The following is a 16,600-nucleotide window of genomic DNA, read 5'->3' as shown; positions in this document are numbered from 1 at the left end:
TATTATTATTATTATTATTATTATACATTTTGCCAAGTATGGCCAGGCTTGTTTGAACATTTTTATCAACTACTACAGCATATATTTAATTTAGGAAAGAAATATTATATCTCATCCATGCTTCTATGTGTTGTGCCAAGTGCCATATAATACACCTTAAAAGCCACAACAGTGCAAATTTGCTGCTGGTTCAGCAAGTGTCTATTGGTATCTATGGCTTTGTCAGAAAGTGATAAAGCAAAATGCTTATTCATCTCAGTAAAAGAATGTAAGTCCCATTTATTTCAAATGAAATTCGGAGCCATGCTGCTCCAGTTTTTGTATGAACACTGTATCACTTTCATTTAGCGGCTGCAAATCTTAAAGCTCTATAAAACTGCCTTTCGGAGAGGAAAAATATGATGTTTACTTAGTGATAAACAATTTTCCATTGAGAGAGGATGCTGGCAGGAAGATGAGTCATGTGAATATTGGAAATTAAAAAGTACTGACAGCATGTTTATTTCAGAGAAACTCCTATTTAATAAAACAACAGCTTGAAGTCCATGGGACAGGAATGTTTCTCACCATATGACGATCACAATTCCTGGTTTTCAGTTAGGAATGGGCAGAACAAGATCACTGTGAAATATTAACTATCATTAGTTGTACACTCTGCACTTCTATAGTATTTCTTCACTTTAAACATTTTAATTGATCCCATCAAATTCATACTGCAGCTTAAACCTTTTTTCTTTTCTCCCTGTGTCGATGATTAAACTGAGAGAAATAGCCAATTCACTCCTATCCTTTGTATCCATTTGGTCAGAATCCTGAGAACCTATTTGTCACACCTGTAGCATCCTTCTCAGGTATTTCTACAAAAGCATAACTCCATGCAGAGTTGCTAACATTGTGTGTAGTCTGCCTACTGATATCAGTTTGGTTTTCCACTACTGTGAAAAACGTGCATGTCCCTTGCTAATCACTGCAAGATTGAACTCAGTTATGCTCCATCTCAAATTTTCTTGGGGAGTCTAAAAAAATTCCTATATGAAAATATTGGGTATCAAATGGAATTGGCTCCCACAAAATGTAGTGATGGCCACCAGCTCAGGTGGCTTTAAATTCACAGAGGATAAGGCTTCAGTAGCTACTAGGCATGGTTGGTTTTTCTACTTCCACTTCTGGAGGCAGTATGCTTCTGAACACCAGTTTCTTCAGGGGTGTGTTGCAGCATTCAGGTCCTGCATCTGAATTTCCAAAGAGAATCTGTTTGGCCACTGTGAGATAAGAGGCAACGAGATGGGGTGGGCCTTTGGCCTGAATCAGCAGGGCTTGGCTTATGCTCTTATGATTTCTTATGATTTATATTTTGATAGGAAAACATCAAGCTCTTCTATTGTAATAATTGGATTTTAAAATGCTTGGTTTGGGGGCTAGAGTGTACCCAATGAGCACAATCCTTCTGTATGAACCTTATTGATATTTTACTTAATTACTTAATTATATACTAATCTCAGGAAAGTGGGTACAGGATTGTAGCCTTAATCTTCAGGTCCCCAAAAGTTACACTTTGTAAGTTGCTTTGAGATGCCTTTGTGCAAAAAGTGACAAATAAATGTATTTAATAAAAACAACACATAAAACCAATATTAAAACTTCACTAAACTCAGATCATTAGAAGCGGAAGAGAACATCAAATGTTCATTCAGCAATTTGTAATTAAAAACCATGGGGGCAAAGGAAATATATTTGCTGCTCTGTTGCAAGCAGTTGGGTAGCTAGACCAAGATGACCATGTGCTACTTCATTGTGAGGCACAGAATTAACATTTCTTTCCCTCCTCCCTCCACCATTCCATGATTTACAACCGATTCTACATTCATGAGATCTTAGAGCACAAAAAATAAATAAAACAGGTTTGCCAGTCCTGATAAGAAAAGATATACTTAAAGTGGGTGCAGTTTCACATTTAAACTCACTTAAATCATACCACTTTCGTGGAATAAAATGGAGTTTGCTTTTGCTGCCATGATGCTAATAATCACATATACCTTGGGAATAAGCACCATTTTGTCATAGAAGTAGATAATACATATTTTAAAAAGAGAAGGCAGGCATGAAGGAAGGCAAACCCTATTTTCTGCTGCCCACTTCATGTGCCACACTGGATTTGTAAAGCCCCAGAGTTGTGGGGCCCTGGTAGGACTCTCTCAGGAAGGAAGATACAGGAGAGCCACTGCTATAATACTCCTATTCTTAGTAGAGTATCTTGGATAGTGGATGAATCTGCAAGAGAGTCTCACTTCTTCATCTCAGCTCTCTCAAGTAGGATGACATGTCATATGAAAGAAGATGTTTCCTCAGATATCTTGGACCCAGGCTGGGGATATGAATGATACTTGATCAAGGGCAACAAGACTTGTGCTTCTGGTTATTTTCTGGTTAACAATCAAGAGTGTGTGTTATCTGTATTCTGTTTTCTTAGCATTTGTTATAGTACAAAGCACCCTTTAATAGAGCTGCTTATAATCAATGATTCTCAGCATCATTCAATTCGTCTCCAGCATTGTTGACATTATTGTCTTTACCAGCCCATGTATTACCGAAGTGTTATGTTTTATTAGCTGGACTGACTGATAATCATGAAAATTTACAGTTTGGAACTATGAGCCTGGAAATGAAGTTTAACTTACCAGTCAGCCATAAAGCAAAATCTGTTTCATATGTTATCCTATTTTCACTTATAACCTTCTTACTCTGGCTTACACATGTGGAAAGATGACCATTTGGAGAAAACTCTTTTGTTTAAGTATCAACCATTTTTGTAATCTATGATTGTAGATGGGCAGTCTTATGGACTGGCAAGAAATTATCTTATTTATTGCTTACTAAAAAGGCTCTCTGTGTTGTGAATGAGCCCAGTGTATGGATGGTTAGCATCTGATGGGCTTTTGTAAAAGTTAAAACCTTCATATAATTTTCCCTTTATTGCTCTGCTTGAACAATAAACAAAATCAGAAAACAGATCCAGTGCTTTTCAGAACTCCACAGGCAGTATTCAAGATAGCTATATGTTGTAAAAGGCTGGTGTGGTGCTCCCAGGTTTTTAAAAAAGTGCAAGCAAGAACGCATGCTACCCAGCCACCTTTTAATTAATTTAAGGTAAAAAATAGAGCACAGACAGACTTCTGCTTCCCCACCTAAAAATATGAAAGAGGAAAGTGACTTCCTATCACTTGCACCACAAAAAGGTCCTGAACCTATTTGTGTGCAATTTGATAGATTTAATCCACTCTGGAAGACCTCCTGAGCCTTTAACTTTCATCCACTTTGCCCAAAAGGTGCAAAAGTTGTAGTCATTTGTACATCTACAAGTTGTACAAATGTACATTCCCCATTACACTGTACATTCCCCATTAAAATGGATGGGGAACATAGGGCTTCATTTTACACAGAACTACTTAGAACCTGAAACACAGATCAAAGCAGAGAGCAATTCAGAAATGGAGTGGATTTTTTAAAACATCAACAGCTGCAAGGTGAATCTTAGGTCCAGTGTGAACACCACTAAACATTATCTAAACACACCTATGTAAGGCTGGACAAATTATTACATTATGGCTTAACAATCTAATACATGTTAAACCATCCTTATCTCTTTAATCTGACAACCTCCTTTCTTTCAGATACAGTAATCTCCAATAGACTCACGCCTCTTTAAAAAACAACTTTTACTCTGTTTCCTATAACCCCAAATGTTGGCTTCTCCCTTTTTGTTCTTCATAGTTTTGAAAAGGCTTGGCATCCCTTATTACTGACCTCAGCAAAACTAAAAATACACACTGCAACTATATACTTCATAAGCAAAAAGCTTAATATCATGGCCTAGATACATTTCACAGCTCTAGGTCAAAGCTCCGAATGCACGCGTGTTGGTGGACTGGGTAATCCATCTTGATTGTAAGACGCCCTCTTCAATCAAACAGTGGTTTACTTCTTGTTTCTTAAGTGGCTTCCTTGTACAATACACTTAGCCGTAAATGAAACAAATAGTCTCTCTTTTCTGCTCTTAACTCTCTTCCATGAAAACCTTGGGAGAAAATAACAGATAATTGCTTCAAAAAGTGATTTGAAAGTTCCAACATGGTGCATTTCACTCAATCCATCTTTTTCTCCATCTTATTGTGTTTTTAACATTTCTGTGCTATTTATAGTTCTCAGAAGGTGAAGATATGTAAATGCTAAAGCACCATTTGTTCTTGGGCACAATCAGCTGCAGAGAAACTCTGAAATATCACAAGATCTGTTTTTGTGAGATTTCCATTCTCATGCTGTCAAAACAAAAAGATAAGCAGGCAAGTCTCTTTCTTTTTGCAAAGTTGATGAATGCAACACTGTCATCGATTGCTGGTTGCCTACTTGGAAGAAGGCCTGGGACAAAAAAGAGACAGGGGTGTCTGTGTGGTGGTTCTTATAGATGAATGTGGTATGTCTTCAAACTCCAGAAGAGCAAATGTCATATATATCTTTGTAAACTATTTATACCTGGGTATTTACCTAACACAGCCTCCCTACCCCCCAAAATGTGTCTTCCAGAGATACAATCTATCGCTTACATAATGGACTGCCTTACCCCATATATCTCTTCACAGCAAGGGTGTCCTTAAATGGGCCGCTGCTGAGAGAGTCACATGCCCCAGAGGTGTGCTTTTAGTATTGCAGCTCCGGTCCTCTGGAATCAATGACTAGCCAAAACTCGACAGCTGTCCTGCGTCATGATGCTTATGCACTTACCAAATACGTTTTTGTTTAAGAAAGAGATCGTTGAAGTATATTTACAAAATATTAATTGTACATCTGATGAATAGTTTTATCGTTTATAAAGTTTATAGGAATGGTCTTAACATTTTTCAATGCATTTTTATCATGTTGTACACTGCTTTGATGATCTTGGGCTGTTCAGCAGTTTATAAATATGTAAAATAAGTAAATGAAAAATTGAGGGTCTCATATTTGAGGGGAAATAGCTAGGTGATGCTACTGTATCTTGTTGCTTGCAAAGTTATTTTGGGTAACCAGGCAGGGTTAGCTACAATACATCCATTTTCCAGCTCCTGAACTGCTACTTCTTCTCACACTGATTTCCTTCCTAATCTGCTTTGTCCTCAGTTGATCACCTGCAAGCTTGATAATTTGCAGTGTTGCTTCCTCCTAGCTCATGGTTTTTTGTGCCTTCCTCTGAGTCCTGATCACTCTCTGAATCTCCCAGGTGCTTGTTGATCATTCCCAGCTGTTCAACAAACTCATGATACAATGTGCCCTTTCTGCCCCTTCAGCGCACTCATGCAGAGGGTGTAAGACTAAAGACAAGCAGAAGAGTTTCCCCTGCATTTTCCAAATCAAAAATCTTCCATGCTGTTGAAGGATGTTGAAAGCCAGGACTTCCGGCATTCTGAAATGCTAGTGGTTCAACACACAGGGTCAGCTAGACATCCATGGCTTTGTCGTCTTAATGCATGGATGAGAAGATGGCGTTGGAAGGAGAGGTTTGAAATTGTTGGGCACGGTGGAACATTTTGGGACAAGCCAAGCCTGTACAAAAGGGACAGGCTCCACTTAATCCAAGATGGAACCAGACAGTTGGCACTTAAAATCAAAAAAGTAGCAGAACAGCTTTTCTTTTTTTCTTTTTTCTTATCATTTTATGATTTTCAGTTTTATACATTTCAACAATTTTACAATCATTTTAATATTTCAAAACTCAATTTCCTTCCCTCTCTTTCTACAGTTCCTTAAATTTATTTTTTACATTTTCTGCATATTCCAAATTAACTTAATTTACTCCTTTATTCATCTACTTTAAATATATACTCTTATAAAACCACAGGTTATTACAACCATCTTGCCAATGTTCTTATCTGTTTACAGTTTATTTATAAATATTCAATAAAGCAGTTTTTATAAAAAGTTTGTTATCTTGATTTCTTATTTTTCCTGTAAGTTTCGCCATTTCTGCATATTCCACAGGTTTTTGTATCCATTCTTTTTTCACTGGGACTTCTTTTTTCCATTTTTGGGCAAGTAGCATTCTTGCCACTGTAGTCGCATACATGAATAAATTTCTATATAGTTTGGGTAGTTCTGTCCCTATAATTCCCAAAAGGAAAGCATCTTGATTATTATTTTTTAACATAAGTTATTTTAAACATCTTTTCCAATTCATTATATACCATTTCCCAGTAAGCTTTAAACTTACTACAAGACCACCACATATGATAAAAAATAACCTTCTTTCTCTTTACATTTCCAACACTTATTTGATTTTCATTCATACATTTTTGCCAATTATTAGATGTTAGGTACCAATGATATAACAATTCCATATAATTTTCTCTTAGACCATAACATGCTGTAAATTTTATATCCATATTCCACAATTGTTCCCATGCTTCCATAGCTATATTATGACCAATATCTATTGCCCAATGTATCACTGAGGATTTTACTTGCTCATCCTTTGTCTCCCGTTCCAATAATATCTTATGCATTTTAGACAGCACTTTTACATTACATTCCAACAGATCTCTCTCCAGTTGTGATATTTGTTCCCCACCTTTTGGCTAAGATCAAGTGTTGAGGGCAGAGCAGCTTTTCAACTGATTCCAGTGAGGATTCGAGGGACACATTAAGAACAGAATGCAGGACTAGATAGTCCACTGGCCTGATACAACAGAACGATTCTTAAGTCTGTATATTGCTGCCATAGGAAGTAATGGATAACAGTAGGCTTGCCAATTGCCCTTTTTGTTAGAATTCCTAGTGACCCCAAACTCATAAAAGAATAAATGCATCTTTTTTTTCCAAGAACCAGCCATTAGAAAGCATTTAAATAAATAAATAAAGATGAAGCTTGAATAATGGAGCAATGCTGAAATTCTTAACAGCTTCTCTATGCCTTTTGTTCATTTTATTGGATGGCTCATCTACATATATGTTCAGTTATGCACACATATTTTTAATCTCAATTCAAACAAATGAGGACTGACTGCATGCATGCACACAGATGTACACTCAAGAGTATAAAGAGAACTCTGAATTGAGGCACGGATGCTGAATTGAACAAAAATTCAAATCCTCTGCATGCAATTTAGGACTAGTTTGTGTAAGAAAGTCTTGTCCGGTGTTGATGGAAATGGTTCTAAATGCTCCTGCCAATGATATAATCACGGCAATAGTGCAATTAACTGCCTACAGATGCATCATATGTGTTTTCAGGCACGTGTAAATGGGCATTTTGTATCACTTGGTTTGAGTCCTACTCAAATGAATCTGCCATTAAAAAAGTCAATATTTATAAATACTTCATACACAGGCAAATCCAAAGCCCAGTTAAACTGAAGCATTTATATCCAATACAATATAAATCTTTCCGCTCAGTAGGATATAGCTTGCAAGCCATATCCTATTGGTCAACAAACAATGGGTCGAATTACTATGGATTATACCCTTAATGTGATTGAAGGCACCTACTGTGGTTTCACTAGGCTGGATCCAGGTAAGCCTCACAGCAGGCAGTAGAAAGAAAAGCCACACAGCAAGAAATATAATCCACAAGGAGGTCTTCAAAAAGCAGATTGCAGAAACACAAGGCAATGGTATTTGGACAGAATTGCCAGGGGAAATGGAGTGTATATTCAGAGGATCAGAATAACTATATAGAACTTTCAGAGCATAAGAAAGACTTCACTTAAAGATGAATGTTGAACATGCTGTATCAGGAATATGCTTTCAGCTGCATGAATCAGTCCTGAGTAAAATAGGCCAGAGACTGGGAGCAGAAAAAGATGATTCCATAGTTTAAATATGCACTGTGTCACAAAGTCATTTCTTTTTTCTCTCCTGAATCATCCAACATTCAGTTTCATCGGATATTCAGGAATTCTAGTGTTATGAGGGCAGCAAAGCTTTTTTGTCTCCACTGTCTCCACACCATGCATGGCTTTTTTATACACCTCCATCATGCCGCCTCTTACATGCTTTTCTCTAAAATAAAAAAGGCCCAATTTTGCAGCATTTTCTCATTGGGGGGTTGTTCCACCCCTTGATCATTTAAGTTGTCTTTTTCTAGCTCTAGAATAACCCTTTTGAGGTGAGGCAACCATATGGTGGTCACACCATAGAATTGTATAATGACATTATTATATATTTTTATTTAATAAATATTATGATATTAGAAATTTTCTTTTCCCTTCCTTTCCTCAGGATCCCTTGCATGGCATTTGTCATTTTCATAGCTGCCACATACAGATCGATATCTTCCTCAAGCTATCCACTATGACCCCAAATGACATCAGTTTTGTCTTTTGTTTTAACATGTCCTTAACTATTATGGTTAAAGAGTACATTTTGCTTAAACTCAGGCCTGCTGTACACATGGAACAGACAATCCCTGCGGTGGTAGAGAGGATTGTACCGCTTTTGTCTGTAGGTGGGGGAATGCCAATTTTGAATGCTTTCCATGTAGAACAAAACTCAGAAGGAACATAACCCTAGCCCATTGGAGATACAAGTTCTACTTTACTATTTAGATTAGTTCTAGATAAGTATTAGAATTTTTTAATTTGAACTACAATTCTGTTTGCACAGAGCTTTTTCCACACAGAGGAACAAGATTCAAGCAGGGCTAGCTCAAGGCATTTTGCTGCCTCTCCCCATTCCTGGTACCAGACTGGCAGATATGAATCTTCCTTCAACAGTTTCAACAGGCCAGTGTTGTCCATTACACCTGAAAACAGCAAGCTAACTTAAGGCAGACCTCATGGTGTATGCACAGCTCTGTGCTCCGAAACCTCCCTGCTGCCCCCTACCTCTCAACATCTGTCGCCTAAGGCAGCTGCTTCACTCTCCCTAAGGTACAGCTGGCCCTGCATTCGAATGCATTGTTAAACACCACTCTCAATCTTTGCTGAGTGGTAACAAGTTTCCAGAGGATTCCGGGCACTCCCTGGGGGACGTGTTTCCATTGGAAAACCAAGACACAGTAGAGTCTGCAGTGTCTTAAAAATATGGCTTATTAACACATATTGACACCAAGAATCCTTCAGTGGAGGGGGGTGCAGAACCTTACACCCCAAGAGTGTCTCTCGTTGTTCCCCTCATAGCTTCAGCAAACTTGGATCCATAGCAGCAGCCAGTCATGGCCCTTGGTCTCTGGGTGCAGCCAGCATCGCATGGAGTTCTGCCTACTTCCTCCTTCTTGTTCCCTTGCCCAACACCTCTGTGTAAAAGGACAACTTTTGTTGTGTGTGACATCATGCCCATGTTGCCCTGGCAACCTTCCCCATGGTTACTGGTAGGGTCATTGTCATGTAGATGGCTTTTGCAATGGACTAAGGGTAGAACCATCACCTCCCTCTGCCCTTCTGTCTGGCAGAAAAACAAGCTCAGCTTTCAGCTCTGTTTAAACCCTAGCACCCTATAATCTAGAGGGGAAAATATGACACCCATGGATCTAGGGGATCCCTGTTCCCCCAGTAACCCATAACAGTTTGACTACTACCTTCTCAAAAATGGTACCATCCATTCTGCCTCTTCAGAAGCACCATCACCTCATTTTATTGTGTTCTGCTCAGGCTTCATTCTGCAGTCTTCACCTTGCTGATACTTGAGAAAGTTAAAAACCCAAACTCACTATAGGACTCGAGAAATTGTCCTCATGGGAAATAACCACATGCAAAGTCTGAGAGAGGAATGACCTGAGAAAGCCTGGGCAAAGGTTTTGAATTGATAGCAAGTCATGTGTCCCCGCCTTCCCCCCTACAGGCAAATAGTGCTGCGAGTCTTTACAGCACATCCCTTGGCAGCTGGTGTAGTGCTGGCAACAATTTTGCACTCTGCATGGCACCTAATTGAAAATCAGAAACAGATCAAAATTAAATCAAAGTTGCTCTTATGGTTTGTTGAGGGTGGTGTGAATAGACAGAACAGGCAGGCAGGCAGAAAGAGATAAACAGCAGCTGGAGGCAGCATGTGTGGTATGAAGCAGATGTGCAGCCAAGTAGATGATCAACCAGGAATGAAAGCAGCTAAGGAAATCTGATGTCCAAGATAGTGCCAGGAGCCAAAAACAATGTGGATTTGCTTGAGGATTTGCAATTCTGATAGAAGCACAGCCCAAGTGGGAGCAAGGGTAACGGGAGAACCATAGTTCATTGGTAGGGTATCTGCTTTGCATGCAGAAGGTCCTACGCTCAATCCCCTGTTAGAGCTGGGACAGATGCATGTCTGAAATTATGGAGAGGTGTTGCCAGTTAGTGCAGACAATACTGAGCTAGATAGCAAGTGACATAAGGCAGCTTCCCTTTGATGCTGGAGAGTGCGTTGATGTTTTTGGCCACAGATGCATGAAGTTGTCAAGAAATGTCAGCAACGGGGTCCTCATGCAGGCACAGCACAGTCTAGAATTTAACTTCTGGAGGTCTCTTAAAGGAGACAATTCCAATCTCTCAATTTGAAATTTTGCTTTTTCTTCACTTGTCTTCTTATCAATCCTTTCCGCAGGAGTTTATTGGAGCAATTTGAAATGAAATCAATGCAAGTCTGAAAGCTCAATCAATGGATATTTTCTGACTTCCAGCCTTCTAAGATGTAAGAAGACAACATTGTTCAGACAAAAACCATCAAAGGCCTCTGCTGCAACACAGCCTCAGACAAAACCAGCTTGATTGATTGAGATGTGTGTGTGTGTGTGTGTGTGTGTGTGTGTGTGTGTGTGTGTGTGTATATATATATAGTTTATTCTGTACATACAGTTACTTTTATTTTGGGTCTTATTTTTCTGTATAACTGCATGAAATAATATAATATAGTTAATATAATCCTCTGGAAGCAACATTCCTGCTTATCTCAATTTCTGGTTTTCCTTTAAAAAGAAAAAGAAAAAGGTGTTTAGTTAGTAGATAAATGAGCCTGCACTAAATCATGCAGACATACCCAGATACCTATAAAAGGATATAAAAATGCACCAAATTATAATTAATCCAAAAATAATATGAAAATGGTTGCTGTGCTGACTGGGGCTAATGGGAGTTGTAGTCCAAAAAGCCTGGAAGTAACCCTGCAGACGACCACAGTGTCTGGAGACTATAGCAGTGACCAGAGAAATGACTGCTGGGAGGAGCACAGAAAGAAGTGCCATGGTACATCTGCAGCAGCATAGCAAGATGCCTTCATCTGCCCTAGATGCAACAAAACATGTCTTTCCTGCTTCGGTCTCTATAGCCAAAGCAGGTGCTGCAACCCTCCAACAGCTTGACCTCACCACCAAAGGTGCTCTCCTCCACTGTCTCCTGAGACAGATGGATGCCAGAACCAAGTTGAGGACAGCTGCTTTGCAAGCCATGACACCAAGGCTGAAAACCTGAACACACTTTCTGGTGAGTAAGTCCAGCTGAGCATATTCTGAATAGACATGCATAAGACTTCATGCTGAGAATTACACACTTTCCTAGGAGTGAATCCTATTGAGTTCAGTAGAACTTCCTCTAACTTCTTGCCTGAGAATTTAGTGCCTGGAGTTTTTAAGCTCTTAGTTTTGTGGTTTTGGTATCTTTTGGATTGTTTCTAGGTCATGTTCTACTGGCACAGGTTATAACACTGTCTTCTTTTAATGTTTCCTGATGGTGAACGGAGTTGACTGAGGTGACATCAGACAAAATCTAAAAAGAAAAGAAAAATCAATCAAATGAATAAATCCAGAGTATTGCTTTGCATTTATTATGAAATTGCTCCCATATACTGTTTTCTCAGGCCCTGTATGAGTTTCCAAAGCTTTCATCAAACAAAAAAGTTTCAGGGAAGAGGTAATGGATATTAATCTTCTCAAAATTCTTTTTTCTGAAAAGGTTCTGAGAAATGTGGGTGAGAACTGTGAGTAACACAGGGAATACCGTTATGAGATAAGATTGTGCTAAGGGAATGCCTGGTGTGTATAAATACCACATTATATTCTATAACATAATGTGCTCTTGTTGTGTTACTACTCTCTCTTGCCTCCTTATAAAGCATTGGCTTTCAAACTCTGTTCCTAAGAACCCTTCAGAAGCATATCAGTTCAGAAGCATTCAGAAGCATAATGAACAGAGAAATAATGCCACAAAAGGTTTCCTCAAAAACCCTTTTCAGTACATGGTGTTTTGTGACACTTCAGCAAACCCTGGGATGTGTACCCAGAAGATCAAAGTAACAGCACAAAAGCCATTACTTTCAGTGAAAGGCAGAGGAAGACTCTGGGATCACACCTGCTTTCCCCTATTTCTGTTTCTGCATCCACCTCCATGTGAAGGCAAGCAGCTGTCTGAACAAAAGCTTTGAGGTGTTATATACACATTAGTTCTGTCCATACGACTGCATATCCTTGCCTTTGCAGCAAGGGCACCATCAGCACATGTTATCTTTTGACAGTTGCCCATACATCAGCAGGACCACTTATGCATGCCTTGCACCTGTCTTTAAATAATTGGAGGGGGGCGGATCTGGAAGCTGTCATTTTAATTTCACATACTGCCTTTAACTTAGTGTCATGCTGGAGCATTGTAGGAAATTCAAAGGGCCTCTTCATTAAAGGGCTGATGATGATGTTTAAGCAGGTACACTAGAAGGCCCCTTTAACCTTGCTTTGCGGGGGTTGCTGATTGGGTGGTATCTAAAGAACAGCTGGAATATTGGCTTCCATCTTCACAAGTCCAAGACGGCATGTCCAATTGTCAGGGATAATGGGAGTTGTAGGCCAGCAATATCTGGAGGTCACCATGTTGGCTACTGCTGATCTAGAGATTAATCGTTTCTGGTTGTGGCAAAGAAGTGATACTGGAGAACATGATTGCACAGGGTTTTGCTTTGTTTTTGTTTTAAAAAACCGACACGTGGTAATGGCCACTGGTTAGATGATTAAAAGGTGATTAGACAAATTCATAGAGCCATCGTAACAAAATAACATTTCCCATTTTATAAGTGAATACCAGATACTGGGGCAAACATTGAAAGGGCTATTTGCCATGGAGTCTTGTTTGTGGTGCTTCCAGAGGAATCCCTGGGTAGCTACTGTTCAGTATAGGATACTGAACTAGATGGCCCATTAGATTCATCTAACAAGATGCATTTGATGTTCTTTTTGATATAAATTAATCCGTGACCAAAGGCTACTTATTCTGGCCCATTTCAATGAGAAAACTGAGGAAGAACATCACACAAAACAGAGGCTGGCGGAGGGACTGCACCATGACAACGGTTCTGGAATGAATTTCCTGAAACACTTGTTGTGTCTTAAAAGCGACATCGGCTCCAGCAGAGATAATTGAGTTGAAATTTATGGGTGGGTATTTCAGGCACAGAATGCCAGAGAATAGAGCACCCAAAGTAATTCAAGGATCTGATTTAATTACTTTCGTTTCCTCTCAGGTTGTTCTAATATAAACCTACCTATCCCTTTGTGGCTCTGCATGATAGCGGGATATGCTCTCCAGCAACAGCGATACAGTCATTTTATGTGTCGCAGCAAACTGCTTCAATTTATTTACTGCTGTTTTAATTTCATTAACACACTTGATAAGAGGGATTGAGCTCAACATCTCTCCTTTTATGTACAAATAACCCCCTGGGTGACATATGGTATGAAACCCAATTACTGTACATAGTAAAATGCCACCACAAATAAAAAAAAAACCAAAACCCTAATTCATTTATGCTCAGAGATGAACACTTAATAAACATGCATCTGGTGCAGAATCTGTAATCACCACCTAAGCATTGCTTACAGAGCCATTTAACACATATAATTATTAGGATCAGCAGAACTGACTTGCCTTGGATGTGCAGCCTCTGGTCTGTTTCCATTTTGATTTCATTGGTTCCACTTAATGAGATGAAAACTGCATGCTCAAAGCATGTGACAAAGCTGGGCTCTCAACCAAATCTACAGAGGGTCAGGTTTTCACGGGCTCGCTAAAATCGCTGCGGAATTCTTTGAGTCCATATCGTTTGATCACGTAAAGAGCTATTTGAGGATTATAATAGGGCATTTTCAAAATGGAAATTAAGGGGAGAAAACCCCTGCAAATGTGTGGCTTCTGTTTTCAATTTGCTCTTCTTGCTTCCCAAATAATCAAGTATTCCTCTGGGTATTGATGGTTTTCAAGATTTCTCCCATGGCTTTTGGGCATAAAACCTTGTGTTAAAGTCAGGCTACCATGAATGCCCAAATGCTGATGGAAGTTGATATTTATAAGCACCAGAATCATGGCAATCCTAGACAAGTATGTTATTTCCAGGCATTCGTGTGTTTTCCCCACTTTGGGGACATGCACATGTGACCATCATCATCCCAGTGAATCTCTGAATGTTACCCTTCACAGTGGATTGGTCTCACCCTTACACTCCTCCCCCCCTTGAGGTTGCACAGACTGCCAGGGCACTCTGGAAACAGAAGAGACCTGGTAAATTCTTTGCTCTGAAAACTCCACATCCTGGTTCATCACAAGAACCTCTTATGGGCTTCTCCTACCAATTTATTTGTTTCTTGCTTGCTGCCCAGCCACTTCAGGCATCTTCCAGCAAATTATAAAACCACAGTAAAACATCAAACATTAAAAACTTGCTGAAACAGGGCTGCCTTCAGATGTCTTCTAAAGGTTGCACATTTATCTCCTTGACACCTGGTGGGAGGGTGGTCCACAGGGTGGGCGCCACTACCGAGGAGGCCCTCTGTCTGGTTCCCTGTAACCTCACTTCTCACAGTGAGGCAACTGCCAGAAGGCCCTCAGAGCTGGATCTCACTGTATGGGCTGAATGACGGGGGTGGAAATGTTTCTTCAGGTATACAGGGCCAAAGTATCTTGTGCTCTTATTTCCTTCTCCTATACTGATACAATTAACAACATTAATCATTAACATCAATTGCATCATTATTGTACCTTCCCTTTGGCTCCCTAGGGATTGAAGCTGCCAGCCTCCTACTTCGTGTTAGTGTTGGTTGCCTGCAGCATTGAGGCAGAGGGAGCCACCCTCCTCCTTGTCCATCTGTGCCTGACTGTTCATCTGTTGGATGCATCAATAGCTATGAGACTTTTTCTGCAGCTGTATCTTCAGCTTTTTCTCTCCTTCATTCTCTCCCTACCCACCTCCCTCTCAGCTTTTGCCTGGACTGCCAGGGAAAACCAACTGACAATACATCAGCATGTGCTGGTGACAGGGGCCTCCTCACAATGAGTTTTCATTCATTTGCAAAATGTGCTTGGGATTACGTGAATGCCGATTTTCACCAAACGTTGGACGTTCACTAAAGCATAAAATGCATTGCACAGGGTGCTACTAGATAGCAGTCACTGGTGTATTTAATGCCAGCAATCATTGTAATTATTTACGAACATCAAATCAAAATGTGAAAACTCCAAGCCCAGGCATCAAGGGATTAGAAGCAGGGAAACTGTGTAGAAAAAGGCTTGGGTTAAGAGTTTAATGGAGCGCCTGCCTGTTCTACTCACAAGGAGATGATTTCATAAACTTATATATAGTCGCCAAATAAATACGTTTTCCTTTTATAAGAAAGGGCGGTCATTTATCAACCCTGAGGACACTGTCAAGAGAAAATAAGGAAAGTCAACTGCAGTAATGTTGTTGATATACTGGTTGATGACACAACAAGATGTAAAACACAGCTCAGAAAAAAACAACAAGATAAAATCCAAAGGTCGTCATTCCCCAAGCCTGCAGCCTCTGGGGAAACAGTAAAGAGTAACCTTTGAAAAACTAAGAGAAAACAAGTATCAACAGCTGAATAGAGGCTGAAATTAAGACTTTTCCCCAAGCACACTCCTTTCCTCCATGATGCAAAGCAGGGCAATGCATGATGCATGTGGATGTACATTGCGTCTGTACACAGCTCTGTGTGTGTGAACATGGAGTGGATATAGAAGCCTATCTATCCTCTAGCTGCCCTTTCCTGATTATTACAGCACCCACTTCCTGACTCCAGAGGATGCAATGCAAGTAACTAGTCATTACAGAATTGAGTAGGAACGTTTGGCTGTGTAAAGATGATTGCACTTTCTCTAAATACAGTGGTACCTTGGGTTAAGAACTTAATTTGTTCTGGAGGTCTGTTCTTAACCTGAAACTGTTCTTAACCTGAGGTACCACTTTAGCTAATGGGGCCTCCCACTGTCGCCATGCTGCCACCGCATAATTTCTGTTCCCATCCTGAAGCAAAGTTCTTAACCTGAGGTACTATTTCTGGTTTAGCAGAGTCTGTAACCTGAAGTGTCTGTAACCCAAGGTACCACTGTATCATGAATTTTCCCTATGGAAAATGGTTCATAAAGACAGGGCAGCGAGGGAAACGAAAGAATAACACCCATACATGTGTTCTTTAAGGTTGCAGGATCTGGGATGGCAAAAGGAATGCCTTTGAGTCCTGCTTGGATCACACACTTGGGGTTGGATGGGTCAATAGGTCAGGCCCAGGGGGCATTCCAGTCTGCTTTCAGCTTGACTGGGGGTGCACTCACCCCTTAACTACACATGTACACCTTCCAATACAAAGTGAACTCAAACTATCTTC

The sequence above is a fragment of the Podarcis muralis genome, chromosome 1 (assembly GCF_964188315.1).
Source record: "Podarcis muralis chromosome 1, rPodMur119.hap1.1, whole genome shotgun sequence".
In the NCBI taxonomy this organism is placed as follows: domain Eukaryota; kingdom Metazoa; phylum Chordata; class Lepidosauria; order Squamata; family Lacertidae; genus Podarcis; species Podarcis muralis.
This window is presented reverse-complemented; position numbering follows the sequence as displayed.